The 17799-nt window shown below is 44.4% G+C and overlaps 1 protein-coding gene across 1 annotated transcript in view; it reads left to right on the top strand.

The window, feature by feature from the left end:
• The window catches only part of LOC122810651 (rho-related GTP-binding protein RhoD-like), a 563211-nt gene that overhangs the window by 509084 nt on the left and 36328 nt on the right, over window positions 1-17799 (top strand). The gene's annotated exons all lie outside the window — the stretch shown is intronic.

Raw genomic sequence — 17799 nt, 5'->3', positions numbered from 1 at the left:
AAAGAAGTTGTGGTTCAGCAAGTCTCGGCAATCCCATCCAGCTTCGGACCCCTCGTCCTCCAGAGGCAGAGGAGGACAAGGTGGATGCCGGCCCAGAGGCAGAGGGGGGGCCGCGTAATTTTGGGTCTAGAGAGCCTTTCTCAGACAGACCCGCACAGCAACCCTGAGGGCTTACCCGACTGTCCATCTCTGGAGGCAGTCGTGGGGGGGGGGTTGACGGAGCATCTCTTAAATTGGGAGCCCATTACGACAGATCGATGGGTGCTCCGGGTCATATCCAGAGGTTACTCCATTCCCTTCCTAAGCCTTCCCACTACAAGCAGATACCTCCCTGATGTTCCACCCGATCAGAGGGAGGCAGCGGCTTCGGAGGTTTCAAAGTTGCTAAGAAAAAGAGCCATCCAGCCCGTCCCCCCAGATCAGTCTGGATTGGGTTATTACTCCAGGTTCTTTTTAGTGCCAAAGAAGATGGGGGACCTAAGACCCATCCTAGACTTGTCCGCTCTGAACCTATTCATCCCCAAGGAAAAATTCTGGATGGTCACACTTCAATCAATTCTCCCCTTGCTGCAGGAGAACGACTGGATGTGCTCTATAGATCTCAAGGATGTGTACTACCACATATTGATGGACAGACGATCCAGAAGGTTTCTCCGCTTCCAGCTGGGAGCCAGTCATTATCAGTCCAGGGTTCTTCCGTTCGGCCTCACCTCAGCCCCCAGGGTGTTCACCAAGGTCATGGCAGTGGTTGCAGCCCACCTGAGACTTCAGGGCATTCAGGTTTTCCCGTACCTAGACGACTGGCTCCTAACCGCCGCCAACAGGCATCAACTCTGTGTTGCAAGAGATTACGCTCTGACTCTTGCCCAGAGTCTAGGCATCTCAGTGAATCTTCAAAAATCCTTCCTTCGCCCTGTACAAGTATTAGAGTTCATAGGGGCCAGATTGCATACCCGTACTTCTCGAGCCCTTCTGACTTCGGACAGGCTGAGCAAGCAGCTTGTCGCTTCAGGTGCTTACTCTTCTTCAGAGCCAGGCTCCTGCGGCAGAGTTAGTCTTGAGGGCACTAGGGTCTATGGCAGCAGCAATTGGTCTTTCCCTTCATGCACGCCTGCGAATGCGGATTTTACAGTGGACCCTCCAGGTTCAGTGGTCGCTATTACTCCACCCGTTAAGCTCTCCAATTCCACTGAGCAGAGTTTGCAGAGACTCCCTTCTTTGGTGGCTTCACTCTCGAGAGCTGAGGCAAGGGAGACCCTTTGTGATTCCCCCGCCCCAAGCCATGTTGACCACGGATGCTTCCCGCCTCGGGTGGAGGGGGCATTATTCGGGCAGATCTGTCCAAGGCACGTAGATTTCCCTAGAGACTGCTGTGCATATCAGTGTCCTAGAGATGAGGGCAATGCTTCTAGAGTTGCAAGCTCTCCACGACCTTCTACCTCTGGGGACTATTGCAATCCAGACAGACAGTATGTCGGTAGTCTGGTACATAAACAAACTGGGAGGAACCAGGTCTTATCCCGTTTGTCAAGAAGCTATGAGAGTGTGGGAATGGGCGATATCCACCAACCGCTTTCTAGTAGCAACGCACATTCTGGGACGGTCCAACATATTAGCGGACAAACTGAGTCAGATAATTCTCACTCCGTACAAGTGGTCTCTCAATCCATCAGTTGCGAAGCAGATCTTCCGCAAGTGGGGTTGGCCTCACTGTGATCTTTTTGCTTCTCCATTAAACACAAAATGCAGCGAGTACTTCGCAATACTTCCCCCCGAAGGGGAGACTCCCAGAGACGCTCTAGTTCATGCTTGGCCTCCCGGTCTTCTTTATGCTTACCCTCCCCTTCCGCTTATGACCAAGTTCATATAGAAAGCCTCTCGGTTAGTGAGCAAGTTATCCTCATAGCCCCATTCTGGCCTCGCCAGATCTGGTTCCCATACCTGCGGTCTCACAGTTTCTCCCCCTTGAATACTGGAACCCATTCCAGACCTGATTTCACATCCCGCAGGATGTCAAACCCCATACCTGGTAAACCTCAAGCTTGTGGCTTGGTTGATCCAGTTCCACTGATGGCAAAGACTCCCAGTATCTCATCACCAGTGAAGGCCATTCTGGTAGCGGCTCATAAGCCGGCTACCAGGAAAGTATATAATAGCAAGTGGAAACGCTTCTCCATCTGGGCAACAGACAAGGGCCTGGATCCTTTTACAGTTCCTATTCCGACAATCTTGGACTTCCTGTCGATGATTTTTCGGCAGGGAGCAAGTGCTTCTATGGTTAAGGTGCAGTTAGCAGCCATTTTCCATTTTCATGTGGGAGATGGGCTAGGGTCATTGGCATCCACAAAGTTATGCAAAACTTTCTTGCGAGGCATCTTTCTCTTGAAGCCTCCTGTAAAAACGGTGGTGACCCATGGGATTTGACACTAGTCTTGCAAGCCCTGACGAGTCCACCCTGTGAGCCTGCAGCCTCGATTCCTTTAAAATTCTTGTCCTGGAAAACGGCTTTTTTGGTAGCTATTACTTCTGCCAAGAGGGTTTCGGAACTCCAAGCACTGTGTATGAAACCCCCTTATCTCATTTTTCACAGGGATAGAGTGTCTCTCAGGACTAACCTGTCTTTCTTACCTAAGGTGGCTTCGGAATCTAATATCAATCAATCAGTCAATTTGCCTGTGTTCTTTCCAAATTTTCAGAATATGGGGGAGTACATATTGCACAAACTGGAGGTACACAAGCAACTACGTTTTTACTTGCACAGAACTAAGGATTTTCGCAAGTCTCTTCAGTTGTTTGTGTCCTTTGCAAAATCAGCCAGGGGAAGGGCCGTTTCTAAAGTGACCCTAGCAAATTGGATTTGTCAATGTATAGTTCAGTGGTATGTATCTTCGGGCAAACCAGCTCCTATGGGAATACACGCTCATTCTACCCAGTCCATCGCCACCTCAGCAGCTTTCTGGTCCAGGGCTCCTTTGGGCGACATATGTTCAGCAGCTACCTGGTCCTCTTCTCATACGTTCATTTCTCATTATAAACTGGATATGATATCAAGAAGTAGGCCTTCTTTTGGCTCCGCAGTGCTTCGGAATATCCTTCCATAAGGCTACCCAGGTTTATTGTCTAGGTAGCTGGGGACTCTGTCCCACAGGTTGCAGAGCAAATGAAGTAACTACTTCAGATAAAGAAGTTATGTACTCACCATAACGTTCCATCTGAGTAGGTACTTCATTTGTCTGTAACCACACACCCCACCCCCCCTGCCATCCCCCTAACCTTTTCTCGGGTTTTCTTCTGGTCACCTAAAATTTTACTGTCTGGAGGTTAGGTCTTCAGTATACCTCTGTCGAGGTTATGACTTAGATTGGGCAAAATCGATCTGAGGTAATACAGTTAGTGGCAGGGGATTATGGGTAGGGGAGGAGCTAGGAGCTTGGATCTTGTAGCTTGTGAAGCTGCCGGCTCGGATCCGAGATCGGATCCGATACCTACAGGTTGCAGACAAATGAAGTACCTACTCAGATGGAACGTTATGGTGAGTACATTACTTCTTTATTTCATTGGGTGCATGTGCTTTGAATGATAGTTGATTGGTTTTGTGTGTGATTTTGGCACAAAGCCTGGAGAGTATTTAAATGGTATGGAAACGTTTTGTAAAAAGATTCTGAGGAAGTTCTATGGTGAAAATATTAAAGAACAAAGATGTTTAATCTTAGAAGGACTTGTGTGGTTTGTCTTTTGAAATATTCTGTTTTAGTTTTCTTGTCCTCAGATGCAACAGTGTATGACATTTTTGTTGTACTTTGTACTATTTCCATGTCAGGTATAAACAGTCTTTATCAAACTGTGACTAGCTTATATTGACCCAAAATGTATTAGCTATTGTTTTGCTATTTACTCATTTTATTGTTGAGCTTTTCTCTTTGGGCTTCTGCTGAAAAGGGTCAGCTTGTCTACCTAGATAGACCATCCCAGTAAACAAATGCAATTGATCAGTCAAGAAGTAAATAAATGAATGAAGAGATTCCCCTTAGGAGAAGAGTCAGATTTCTACTCCCAGCTATTGCTGGTAATGAAGAAGGATGGGCCTTGAAGGCTGATGTTAGACATTTCAAGGCTAAACCTGTTTTTATTCATGCAGTTTATTGGAAGTTTATATACAAGAACAAATACTTTAACATAAAACGAATGACTATAAGTGGCTCCATCAGTTTTTGCTATATACATTACCAAAATTCATTGTCTGTAAATTGATCACATAACAGAGAGTATTCCTGCATTAACAAATTCTGTTTTATCCTTCCTTTGAGATGCACCAGTTACATTATTTATACATTCTGTAAGTGAAGGTGTAACCTAATTTTTTCCATGTCTTTGTAATGCTTTCCCTAATGGTGTAGCAAATTAATTTCCTTTTTGTTTCCATGCTCCCATAAGTAAAGTGTTGCTTGTGAAACTGGCTCATTTTTTACATAATTTCTGGAAAGCTGCACAAGAACAGATTTTCATTTAGTTTGGTTTTATTTATTATTCTTTTTTTTTTCTTTGTTTCTTTCTTTTTTGTCTTGGCACTGTACTTTGCACCTGCCTATATTTTTGCAACAGATGTGAACATTTATTTTAAAATTTCTTAGCTGATTTGTTTTTTATTAACTCATTAATGTGCTTTTAATGTTATATTGTCTGGCAACAAGGCTGGGGAAGCCAGATGCTATTAATAATAGTGTACCATGATATCTTTATTAAGCCATTCTATATATTTCTTCCAAGATGTTAACTGCTTACTGGGAGAAACTACTTGATATGTTATGCTATGATGTCAAGAGTTAGGGTAGGGTTTAGCTGATGCCATGTAATTAAATGTGTATTGTATCTTGTGGTGATTAATAGAAACATAAGTGGAAATAATTTTTTCCTGACTCCAAGTAATTCAACAGGGTGATGTGTGCCATTATTTTGATTTTTACCCCCCTGACAGATTTAATCATTAAAAGCAGTGGATCATATTCACTGCCCTCATTCTGAATATAGAGAGCCTAAATCAGACAGCTTCCAGAAAATCATCTGGGGAGGCATGGGATGATGGTGGATTATAGTCTATGAAAGCCATGGGATAGAGTTCAGGAGAGAGAGAGGAAGGCAAACAAAGTAATAGGCAAAAAAAAAAAAAAAACAGTGAAGCCTACGACATGTAAAAGATCTGTGTTAGGACACTAGCTGGATTCCTTTTTTCTTATTGTTTATTAAGTTTAGTTGGCATGCAAGTTACCTGAAAATTCAAATTATTTTTGTACATTTTATCAAGGTTAACAAGTCATTCCTTTCACCACAGGTGCCTAAAGTGTTTTCTCAGCATATGACACAGTTCATACATTTCTTAACATTAAGCATCCAATATTTAATTTTATGTTGCTTCATTGTTTGTAGTGAAAAATATGTAGTAAATATTAATCTGCTACAACTGGTGGTGTTGCATCATGTTGCACTACATGTCTTGGAACTTCTGCTGCTGCTGTCAGATCTTTTCATACTATCAAGGGAGGAGTTATGCTTTTTTGTGTTTTACAGTGTGATGCAACGTCAAGTGAAGGCAACTTCCTTCATTGCAAGTGTGTTGCATCATGTTGTCCCGCTACACATCTTACGCGTAGATACTTGCATGTACCTAGTGAAAACAGAATGAAATGTGTTGGCAAACAATGCAACAAGCATGGGAGTATTAATGAATGACAAAAAGTTCTGCAGTGTGTGTGTGTGTGTGTGTGTGTGTGTGTGGGGGGGGGGGGCTTTAATATTGAATCTTAAAATGTTAGGGCTTAAACACTGGTTTTTGAGGCACAGCAGAGGCATCTAAGGCCTCAGAAAAGATTAGAATATGCAAGTCCTGCTGCAATTCAGTCATTACCAGCTTTCTCTTTCTTTTGTGCGTATTAGCTACGTCTCTCCACCACTCAAAATCTCTCATCATTTCTTCCTCTCTCAAACGCCTATGTACCGTCTTCTACTCCCCTATCTTATCCATACTCGGATCCTTTCACCTTTTTTTCTTAAAGGTTGTATGAAGTGTACAACCATACAGTTAATTACTGTACTGTAAAAACCTTTCTTTATCTAAACATGTATAGCATTTTTTATTTTATAGTGCAGTATAAAGTACTCTGTATCATGTTACGTTTCTGTATGCCATATTTATTAAAAATTAATCCGTTTGTTACTTTGATGTGTGTAAAACTACATTCTCCATGGACATCCACTCAAAAGTGACATTTTTTACTTAGATTATCCCAGTAATCAAACATAAAACAAGTAAATCAAATAAATAAATTTGAGTATAGTGGGCAAACTCACCTCTTCTTCCCTAACAACATTCCCCCCAACTTAACTGATAACAAAAACTTAACATCCATGAACCCCAAGTCCTCCCCTTTTACTCTCAAATCCATTCCTACCCACACTATAAAAAAGCTCCTACAAAAGTTAAAATCTTGCTCTAATGCCCCAGATGACATTCCATCCAACTTTCTCCAACTAGGCAACCGTGTTGGGTAGGAGTTAGGAGTTGGTTGTCCAGTAGGTAGGGTAATAAAAGTTTGAGGTGAATACATTTTTCGAGTATCTTAGAGATAGGGGATAGGACAGCAATAGGGCGAAAGTTGGAGATTGAACAGTTTGTACCTCCTTTATGGAGGGTGATGATGAAGGCTTTTTCCAGAGGTATGGTACATAGGACTCCTGAATGAAGCGATTGATTAGGATGCTGATTGGAAGGGCTATGCCATCAACAGCTAGTTGGAGAAAGTCCATAAAGGAAGTACAAACTGTTCAATCTCCAACTTTCACCCTATTGCTGTCCTATCCCCTATCTCTAAGATACTCGAAAAATGTATTCACCTCCAACTTTTTATTACCCTACCTACTGGACAACCAACTCCTAACTCCTGCCCAACACGGGTTTATACCAGGACATAGCACCACCACTGCCATTCTTTCCTTCCTCGAAATCATTAACTCTGCTTGTGACTCAGGGAACATAGTTTCTACACTCCTCCTCGACTTATCTAAAGCTTTCTACACTGTCTCTCATGTGCTTCTACTTTATAACCTCTACCATCTTAATCTCCTCTTCGTCTATCAAATGGTTCTCCCGCGATCTCTCAGCCAGGGAACAAGCTGTAAAATGGAACCTACTGCACTTCCTCTTTCCTTCACATCCCAACAGGTGTACCCCAAGGCTCTATTTTGAGTCCTTTGCTATTTAACATTTTCATCAATGATTTCCACCAAAAGATCCCCAATGCTAAACTGGTGCAATGCGCAGATGACTCCACTATCATCTGCTCAGCCAAAACTCTTCCTTTACTAATAAACGTTACGCAAGAAGCCTTCTCCTCCACTGAGTCCTGGATGCTTGACAATCACCTAGCCCTAAATGCCTCCAAATCTAAAATAATGATCTTTACCCCTTCTAGACTAGACATACTGCTGCTGACAAAGCATCCTTCTGTATACTTAGCCTAAACAAAACAAGTATTGAAATAGTTCCCCATACAAAACTTCTGGGCGTTCTTATTGATGACCTGCTAAAATTTGATATCCACCTACAAACCAATATTAAAAAGACTCCTCAAAAACTTGGTATGCTTTATCAACACAGACGCTATCTTTCTCTGTCTTCTAGACAACTCCTTTCTACCACCTACCCTCCTACCCTCCCTTTTGTATGGAGCTGTACTACTCTCCACTTCTGGGCGTTCTTATCGATGACCTGCTAAAATTTGATATCCACCTAGAAACCAATATTAAAAAGACTCCTCAAAAACTTGGTATGCTTTATCAACACAGACGCTATCTTTCTCTGTCTTCTAGACAACTCCTTTCTACCACCTACCTCCTACCCTCCCTTTTGTATGGAGCTGTGCTACTCTCCAACCTCCAATCATCCCTAAAAATCTAAACTTTCCTCATGTTGTAACAAAATTTCAAAGTTTGCCACAGGATCCAAATCCTCCACTCACCATTGCAACTCCCTACATGCTCTAAATTGGTTGGAACTCCCAAGCTACCTAAATTTCATTCAACTAACTACAGCACACAAGCTAATTTTCAAACCTTCTAACTGTCCATCACTTTCCTCTTCCCAAAACTTCACCAGTCACATAGGACACTTGGATCCACAAATCAGAACCTCTTAGAACTTTACAAGCCTTTACACTCACCAGGGCAACTTCTGCTATCATTCTCCCTTGCCAGATTATGGAACTCTCTTCCCCCTTACATTAGAACTACCTCTAACCTACCATCCTTTAAAACCCTACTTTTCTCTCACCTCTACTCCCTCTGGGAGTGCTCCTGTACCCATATTACCCGATTCCTGATACCTATCCCTATTCTATTCTACTCTACTCTAATCTCTGCCACTGCTTCAATTCATCTCTCTAAAATTCCTTTGCCTAAATACATGTAGTGTATTAAATTAACATAAATTTATTGTTTTTGCTAATATCTTATAAGTGATTTCCTCTGCTCATATATTTCAAGATATGTAAAATCTTGCCTTGCTGTATATTGAATGTTAAACTGTTGTTCTCGTATGCTGTACTAATACATTGTATATTGTCTTTTTGTCTGGAGCTTTTCTCCTCGGGCCTCCATTGAAAACGGGCTACCTTGGCCCAATGGACTTTCCCGGTTAACAAACTGAAATAAATAAATAAGTAAATAAAGGTTGCAAAATGCAGTTTAGTTTGTAGATCACAAATCCATTGCATATGAATAATACATTTCTGAGTGATTTCCTGTCTCCCAAGTACATGTCGTCAAATAGGGGATGCATACATACAGACAATGCATACTTTTATTGACTAAATAAAGTGGCTGAATTTTTAATCACTGCCCTTATTAGGCATAATGCTGTCATGTTGTGATGTGGTCATCTAATATGTTTTTGAAAATGGGTAAACTAGTGGATTTTTTTATGCTGTGGAAGCCTTTTAAATATTGGTGCAACCTTCTTGCTTACGCAGTTTTGCCCCTCGATGGACTTGGCTTTCTTTTGAATCGAGGAAGAGCCATCTTCTGATACAGTAGCCATCAGCCAATGCAAGATTAAGGCTTAAGAATTAAATATTCATCTTGGAATGCTGTATGCATTGTGGTGATTTCCTTCATCAGTTTCTTATAACAAAGGAGTTAGAGTAGATTTTGAACTTGTTCTGTCTGCATCCTGTGTCCAGTATACAGAGTTGCACCCACTGCTTCACAGTGCACCATTTATTTATGGTCCTTTTGCTGTCAATCATCATCCCCCTTGCAGTCAATTGGTCCATTCATTTCACATCACCAGAGTGAGGTTCGACTGGAAGGGGCCATCTTGCAGACTGCTGTTTAGATGATTCAAAATGTTTTTGTTTTTTGCAGCTTTGCTCCCTGTGCGCACTCTGTGAAGAGCTGGAGGGAGAGTGTAATAGGCTGACTGCAGAGGACCATTCACTGTCTTTCACAAGAGGCATTTCCTTCAAGCAGCTGTGCCCCTACCATGGAAGCACAAGTAGCAGTTTTCCCATTTCCTCATACTGATTTCAGTCCCAAGAGTACATTCTTCTATATGGGTTTTGTATCTGAAAGTACTTGACAGTGTTACCTCTGCAGTAGTAATTAAGTTCTCTAAATGTAGAGCACCACACGAGAGTAAGCATATACTGCAGTGGTTTCCACGACTGTCAACCTACACATTGTGTGTATGAGTGACAGCATAGTTGTTTGCTAATAGTATTTCGGCTGTTTGTACCTACCTAGAACAGAGCATGGAGGGTATTCCATTCTGTCCCTTTTCATTTCCTGTCTGAAGTTGCCAGTGGTGATAAGGAGCACCATCATTCTAGTGTTCCCTTAGAATAATTGCTGTGTTGCACTGTACTGACAGTGAAAGGTGGCTTAATGACAACACCCATCCCTCCTACACACTTTGTCATTAGTGAGACAGGTGGTTTCTTTAACTTCCAGTATGTTAATCACTATAAAATGCATTGGTGCTGTCAGATGCCCAGGTCTGCAGTGTCAAGTCCATGGAAAATATATATATATTTTTTTTGATAAAGTATGCATCCCACTTTATCTCCTGTTCCTTACTAGACCATCCTACAGCAGTCCATGCCCCAGCCACTACAGGCTACCTGTAGTTACAGGAAATTCTTCCCTCAACAAAAGAAACATCTTCCCTTCATGTGAAATGAGGTATGTACATATATTTTACATTTTGTTTAAGGTATGACTTTCAGTAATCAGGTTTTGATAGTAAAGTCATAGATACTGTGCATTCGTTATTTGTCCCTTTCCATGGCTGTCAAGGTTAGAGTACTTTTTGTTAATATACCCTTTTCCCCTTTTTAGCAGCTGTCCAAGCTGAGTATATGTTCATGGTTCTCCACACCCATAATTTTCAGAGTGCATATGCAATCCTTGGAATGTATGAGACCCCATGAGTCTATTTGTATTAGAGCTGCAACTCTTGGCCTTTCAGCTTGGGTGAAACAGTGGCAGCTTCGCAGTCCCACATCTCCTTAGCTGGCTTTTCCTGTATCTAGTCAGGCTGGTCCGAGGTAGGTCTGGTAGCATATAGTAAGAGCATAGACCATTGTATCATAGAACAAAGAGGGATCATGCTGTCCATCTTCATATCGTATAGACGGCAAGTTGGTGTTGTTTAACAGTATTTCAGATGGGATGTACAAGTATGTATTCTGAAACTATTGCATTTGGCATGACTCCTTGTTTTATTATGGATCAGAAGCAACATATAACTAGCTATTTAAAATCTCTAGAAATCATCAATGTGCATACAGTTAGTCATTTTGCCTTTATTAAGTTCCCATCAAATGCTTTCTCTAATATGCTTTCAGAATTTGTTTCTTATAGTTATAAGTTGACAAGTGCTACAATATAGGTATCACTCAGCTAAGAGAACTCCACCCTGTAAATTTTATTTATTTATTTTTTATTTAACATTTGTTTACTGGGAAAGTCCGACTTGGAACAAAGCCAATTTTCAGCAGAGGCCCGGGGAGAAATGCTTCAGACGCACGTCTTTGTAACGTGGGGGGAAACCGGAGTACCTGTAGAAAACCCACACGAATGCAGGGAGGACATGCAGACTCCTCACAGAAGACACTCCAACCAAGAATCAAACTGGAGAACCTCTTGCTGTGAGGCGACAACGCTACCACTTCAACACTGTGCTATCCACCATAAATATTGTGGATACATCTGCATAGCTTGAAATATTGTGAATATCATTGATCTGAAGTAATTTACTTCATTTGATCCTCAACCTGTAGGTTATGGATCCGTATCGGATCCGAGCCAGCAACTTTTACTAGCATCAGCTCCGAGCTCCAAACTCCTCCCATTACCCATGATACACCTCCACTGCCTTCCATCCCCAGATCTCATTTGCTGCAAATAGCTTTGCATCGTGTCTCTTGAGCTCCAGTTTAGTCAGTGGGTTAAAACATTTGTGAGTATCTCTTTTTCTACAGTTTTTTGTTAGTTAGTGTAGGTCCCCTTTCTCCTTCCCTCGCTTGGTGCGTCGAGTTTTAGTGTTTTAGGATAGTTAGAGTGTACTTTTGTGTAGATTGTAGCTCCCCCCCCCCCCACAGTGTTTCTCTGTACGAGTGTGGTGAGTGGGTGTGAGTGTGCCAGTCTAGAAAGAAACTGCCCTTTTTTCTCAACTTCTTTCTACAGCGGCAGTATGACTGAAAAGCTTGTTTTCAAGCATTGGATAGAGTGTGGCCATAAGTTATCCCCAGCGGATGGCCACAGTGTGTGTTTTGTGCTTGGACATTGTCCATCTGAGTGTGGACTGTAGCATATGTGCGGGCTTCAACCCCCGTGCCCTTAAAGATAGGAAGGCCAAGTTGCCCTCAAAGGCCTTCTTCCTCCTTCAGACTCTTGTTTCCTCATCTCCGGCTTTGGTCACAGTGGCTGCTCTGGCCGTCTCTCCATCCTCTCTTCTTCTGGCTTCTCCTTCCTCCCAGGCTGGGACACAACCTCCTGTACCAAAGCCTGTGGTAGCAGAGCAGAAAAGAGGTAGAGAGAGGGAGAGAGTGTCGAAGATGAGGGAAAAGAGAAAGAGGTCTCTGGACCTTGCATTGCCTACTAAGACGCCACGGATCCGTGACTCCCCATGGCTTCGATCTCCAAAGTTCTCCCCGGAGCCAGAGGAGACACATCCAGCTTCTTGGGCCTCGGTGCCCCAGCCTGCCAGGTCGGAGTCCGTGGCCTCGTCGCGGTCCACCTGGTCATTGTCTGACATGGATGTGGATAAAATGATGAGGCGATTTATCCATACACAGATCCTGATGGGGGTCTTGCCAGCCCCCCTCCCTCAGGAGGGGGAGCTCGCTTCCCTTTTTCCAACCTATATCTCCTTCTCCTATCCAACCTTCTGGTTCTGGAGTATTCAGATCAGAGGTTGGCTTTGGTCAGGGGGTCGGCGCCAACGGTACCTGCTTGCTCGACGCCAACAGCTGCCTGGAGCGTTTCAAATCTGACCAGCTCGGATCTGAGCCGCTCTCTGAGCCGGAGCTTGGGTGTCATATCCAAGGGAGTGGAACCTTTTTCTTCACTCTGACCTTGGCGGGCCAGGTTCCCTCCCTCAGAGTTCCGTCCACCTCTGGTGGCCCGGCCACGATTCTCTCATCAGACCCGGAGAGACCGGTCTCGTTATTGGTTTCTCAGGAGGTTTGCTGTCCTTCGGCGTTCGACGTGGTAGAAAGGGTTCTCTCCGCTGTATTGAGACCCCTAACTGCCCCCTCGGATTCCTCTCAGACGCCCACAGCTCTCTCTTTGGTCCCCATCGTTTTACCAGAAGGACAGCCCGTGCTCAAAGAGCCCCAGATGGTTCTCCGCGAGGAACAAGTAGCTTGTGAGCTCCCCCCGGAGAGCCCCACCAGAGAGGTACATCGCAAGCATACATGCAAGAGGAGGCACTTGGACTCCCCCGAGTCCCTCACCTAAGACACAGACTTAGATGATGGAGAAGGTTCCCCTAGGTCACCTCCCGAGGATGTCTCCATTGGAGACATCATGGAAATCATGCACCAAAGGGGAGATTGGTCTGCCCCCAAACCTTTCTGATGAGTCCGTGTTCCTGGAGGCTTTTGGCATGGTTCCATCTACTTCCTGGGTATCCCCTCCTGCAGATCCTTTGGTGGATCTGGTCACCTTGCTGGCATGGAAGGAACCGGACACCAAGGAACCTATCCCAAAGAGACCGGATAAGATCCTAAGCCCCCCCCCGTAGACAGACCTGCATGGAACAAGGGCTCCCCCGCAGATGCCATGGTGATAGCAGCAGCCACTAAGAAGGAACTTGCTAAGGAGAGTTGCGGATGATGGAACGCCTAGGGAAGCGGGTGTATGCTTCAGCTACCTTTTTGATTAGGGCACTGAATTACCTGGCCCATGTCACCAGACTCCAACGCGACCTGGTAAAGGAGCTGGAGGAGTCTCCCCCCAATTCCATGTCGCAGGAGGACAAGGCTTCATTCTTCACAAAGATGGCCACTTTAAAAGCAGTATCTAACATGTCCATGTGACTCCTTTCACATGCTACGGAAGGAGTGTCTAGGCCGGCTGCGTCCGGTGTGCCCATGAGGTGCAATGCCTGGCTCAGGTTATGTCCATTTTCTGAAGCCTTCAAGGCATCCTTTGCCAATGCCCCTTATGACAGCTCTACACTCTTTGGTAAGACTGTCAGAGACATTAGTCCAGAGTGAGAAGGACAGGAAGACACGGTCTGCCATCAAGCTCTGCTTCTCTAACCCTCAAAGGCCCTTTTCCCGGAACCAGAGAGGGCAAAAGAAGATGTGGTTCCGGAAGTCACAGTATTCCCAGGGCACTTTGGGCTCTTCTTCCCCCAGAGTCAGAGGGGGACAGAATGGACGTCGGCCCAGAGGCAGGGGGGGTCCAAGGTACTTTGAGTCTCGAGAACCTTTCTCGGACAGACCCGGGCAGCAACCCTGAGGGGTTGCCCGGCTGCTTTACTCTGGAGGCAGCAGTCGGGGGACGATTGTCCTTGCACCTAGCGGCATGCAAGTCCATAACAATGGACCACTGGGTGCTTCAAATCATATCCAGAGGATAATCTATCCCCTTCGTGGGTTCCCCCAAATCTCCCAGACACCACCCGGACATAACACCTATGCAAAAGGAGGCAGCAGCACAGGAAATTTTCAGGCTGTTAGAAAAACGAGCCATCAAAACCATACCCCCAGATCAGTCCGGATCGGGCTTCTACTCCAGGTTCTTTTTGGTGCCAAAGAAAACAGGGGACTTGAGGCCCATTCTGGACCTCTCAACCCTGAACCTGTCAGTTGCCAAAGAGAAGTTCCGGATGGTCACATTACGGTCCATCATGCCATACCTGCAAGAGAGTGACTGGATGTGCTAGTTAGACCTCGAGGATGCCTACTATCACATAAAAATGCACAGAAGCTCCACGAAGTTCCTCAGCTTCCAGCTAGGAGTCAGTCATTACCAATTTCGAGCTCTACCCTTTGGTCTCACCACAGCCCCCAGGGTGTTTACCAAAGTGATGGGGGTAGCAGCTCACCTGAGGCTTTGGGGGATTCAGGTCTATCCATACCTGGACGATTGGCTCCTCACTGCTCCCACCAGGCATCTACTCTCCCAAACCAGTGATTATTTCCTAACTCATGCCCTGCATTTGGGGATTACAGTCAATACATCCAAATCTCTCCTAGATCCTGTGCAAGTGATGGACTATATTGTTACCAGGATAAATACACTTCAGTGCAAAATCTTCCTGACCTTGGAGAGAGTTCAAAACCTTAGGATGCATGTCACCCTGATCTACCACTCTCATCTTCCAACGGCAGAATCAGTGTTGAGGGCCTTAGGCTCAATGGTGGCAGCCATAACTCTTCTCCTGTGCGCTCGATTACACATGAGAATTCTACAATGGACTCTAGCTATACAGTGGTCCCTGTTGGAACTGCCATTGACATATCCAATTCAACTCAGTCGAGTCTGTTGGTTGTCCCTCATATGATGGATGTGCTGTCTGGACATTTTGGAGGGACGACCTTTTGTTCCAGTCCAGGCCCAAGCCACAGTGACCATGGATGCCTCCCAACATGGGGGGGCATTGTTCGGGCAGGACAGTCCAATGCCTGTGGTCCTCCATAGAGACCAGTTTGCACATAAATGTCCAAGAGATGAGGACAGTCCTTCTAGCGTTGAGGACCCTTCATGCCTTTCTTCCTCTGGAGACGATTGCTATTCAGTCAGACAACATGTCAGTAGTCTGGTATATCAACAAACAGGGGAGGGACCAGATCTTACCCCCTTTGTTGTGATGCCATGAGAGTGTGGGAATGGACGATCTCCACTGGTCGTTTTCTCATCGCAATGCACATTCCGGGGCGGTCCAACATACTAGAGGACAGGATAAGTTGGACCATTCTGATGCCTTACGAGTGGTCTCTGAATCTGTCAGTAGTGGAACAGATCTTCAGCGAGTGGGATCAACCTTGCTGCGATCTCTTCACATCTCCTTCCAATGCAAAGTGCAGCAAGTATTTTGCTCTGAACCCCCTGCCAGGGGGAGTCCCTCAGAGACGCTGTAGTTCATGCGTAGCCTCCTGGTCTTCTGTATGCTTACCTGCCATTACCTTTCATTCCAAAGTTTCTACAAAAAGCTCATCGACTGGGGAGCAAAGTGATCCTCATTGCCCCATTCTGGCCTCACCAGGTATGGTTTCCCTTCCTTTGGTCTCACCTTCTGGCTCCACCCTGGATCCTAGATCAAATTCAGGATTTAATTTCACACCCTTCGGGGGTGCCTTATCCTAATCTGGACAGCCTGAAGCTCACATCTTGGCTGCTTCAGTTCCCATGATTGCCAGGACTCCTGGTGTCCTATTTGTCTCCTATTTTGGTGGCTGCTTATAAGTATTCGACCAGGAAGGTTTATTGCAGCAAGTGGAAACGTTTTTCCTTTTGGGCCACTCAAAGGAGTTTAGATCCTTTCACTGCTTCTATTTCCACCATTCTTGATTTTTTAGCTGATATTTTTCAACACGGAGCTAGTTCTTCTACTGTCAAATTTCAGTTGGCTGCCATCTCTCATTTTCATGTGGACGAGAATTCTGCTTCTTTAGCCTCTTGCAGACTGTAAAGCCTTTTTGTTGCATCCCCCCGGTCAAAGATCCTGTTCCCCATGGGACCTTACTATGGCCCTTCAAGCTTTGGTCGCTCCACCTTTTGAGCCTGCCGCAACTGCACATTTGATATTTTTATCTTGGAAAACAGCTTTTCTGGTGGCTACTCTGTTAAAAGGGTTTCAGAATTACAGGCCTTGTCCATCAAAATTCCTTGCATGATTTTTCACAAAGATAGGGTTTCCCTTCGAACCAATCCATCCTTTCTTCCTAAGGTGGCATCACCAGTCAATATCAATCAGACCATCAATTTGACTGTGTTTTTTCCTAATTTTGCTAACAAGATGGAATATAAACTACACATGTTGGATGTTCATAGACAGTTACGATTCTATTTACACAGGACAAAAAATTTGCGTAAATCTGATCAATCCTTCTAGTAACCCTTTTTGGGGAAACCTGTCTCCAAGGTCACTGTAGCTAGATGGATTTCTTCAAGCATCCTGCAGGTCTGTAAGGACAGAAGGCTGGTCTCCTCCAGGTCAGGTGAAAGCTCATTCCACTAGGTCCATGGCTACGTCTGCGGCTTTTTGGTCTAGTGTGCCTTGGTGCTGCAGAATATCCTTCCATGAGGGCCTCCCAGGAGTTTAGTAGCTGGAAACTCTATCCCACAGGTTGAAGATCAAATGAAATAAACTACTTTCGATAAAGAAGGTATGTACTCACCATAGCGTTCCATCTGAGTAGTTGTGCTTCATTTGTCTTCAACCGTCCCTCCCTCCTTACCCCGGACCTTGGCATATGATCAGCATACGGACTGCAGTATAGGTCACAAGTAAAGTTTTTCAGGTCGGCTTATCAGTATGAGGTTCAGCAAACTCGATCTGAGGATGGAAGGTAGTGGAGGTGTAGTATGGGTAAGGGAAGGAGTTTGGAGCTCGGAGCTGATGCTAGTAAAAGTTGCCGGCTCGGATCTGATAAGGATCCGTAACCCATAGGTTGGAGACAAATGGAGTACAACTGCTCAGAGGGAATGTTATGGTGAGTACATAACTTATTTTTCCTTGCCACTTATGTATGTGTGTATTTACATTTGATATGCATTTTTGTGATCATATTATGTATGATGTAGTTTCACTTACACCTCATGATCCCAAGTCAGGGTTGAAAATGGTCAGTTGACCAGTCCTTTTACCCAGTTAACAAATAAATAAACATGCCTTACAGAATGATGTAAAATTGATGTTACTTGTTTTGGTGCCTCAAGATGTCTATAATTCATAGTAATGTGTAAAGTTGTCTGCTGCTTCCATACTTAGATGCTTGACTTAGTACAGTGTGAATACAAAAACACTACTAAACAGCTCACTTCATCTTGAAGTGAGCACATGGCTATATTTTTTGTAGATCATTACCTGGCAGCCAGATGTAGTGGTGGATAATGGTGAATAGATCCCACTCTGAGGAAGAGGTTTAGTGTTGTACTAGCATATGAATCATTACCAAGTTATTAATGCCATTTTGAATATTTGTAAGTCACTTTGCACAGTCTTGAAGGAAAATTATGCTTTTCTATAGATGTTGCAAAGATTTTAATAGGGCTAGCCTACTGGTGTAGAGG

The sequence above is a fragment of the Protopterus annectens genome, chromosome 9.part0 (assembly GCF_019279795.1).
Source record: "Protopterus annectens isolate FY-2018-M chromosome 9.part0, PAN1.0, whole genome shotgun sequence".
NCBI lineage: Eukaryota > Metazoa > Chordata > Ceratodontiformes > Protopteridae > Protopterus > Protopterus annectens.
This window is presented reverse-complemented; position numbering and strand designations above follow the sequence as displayed.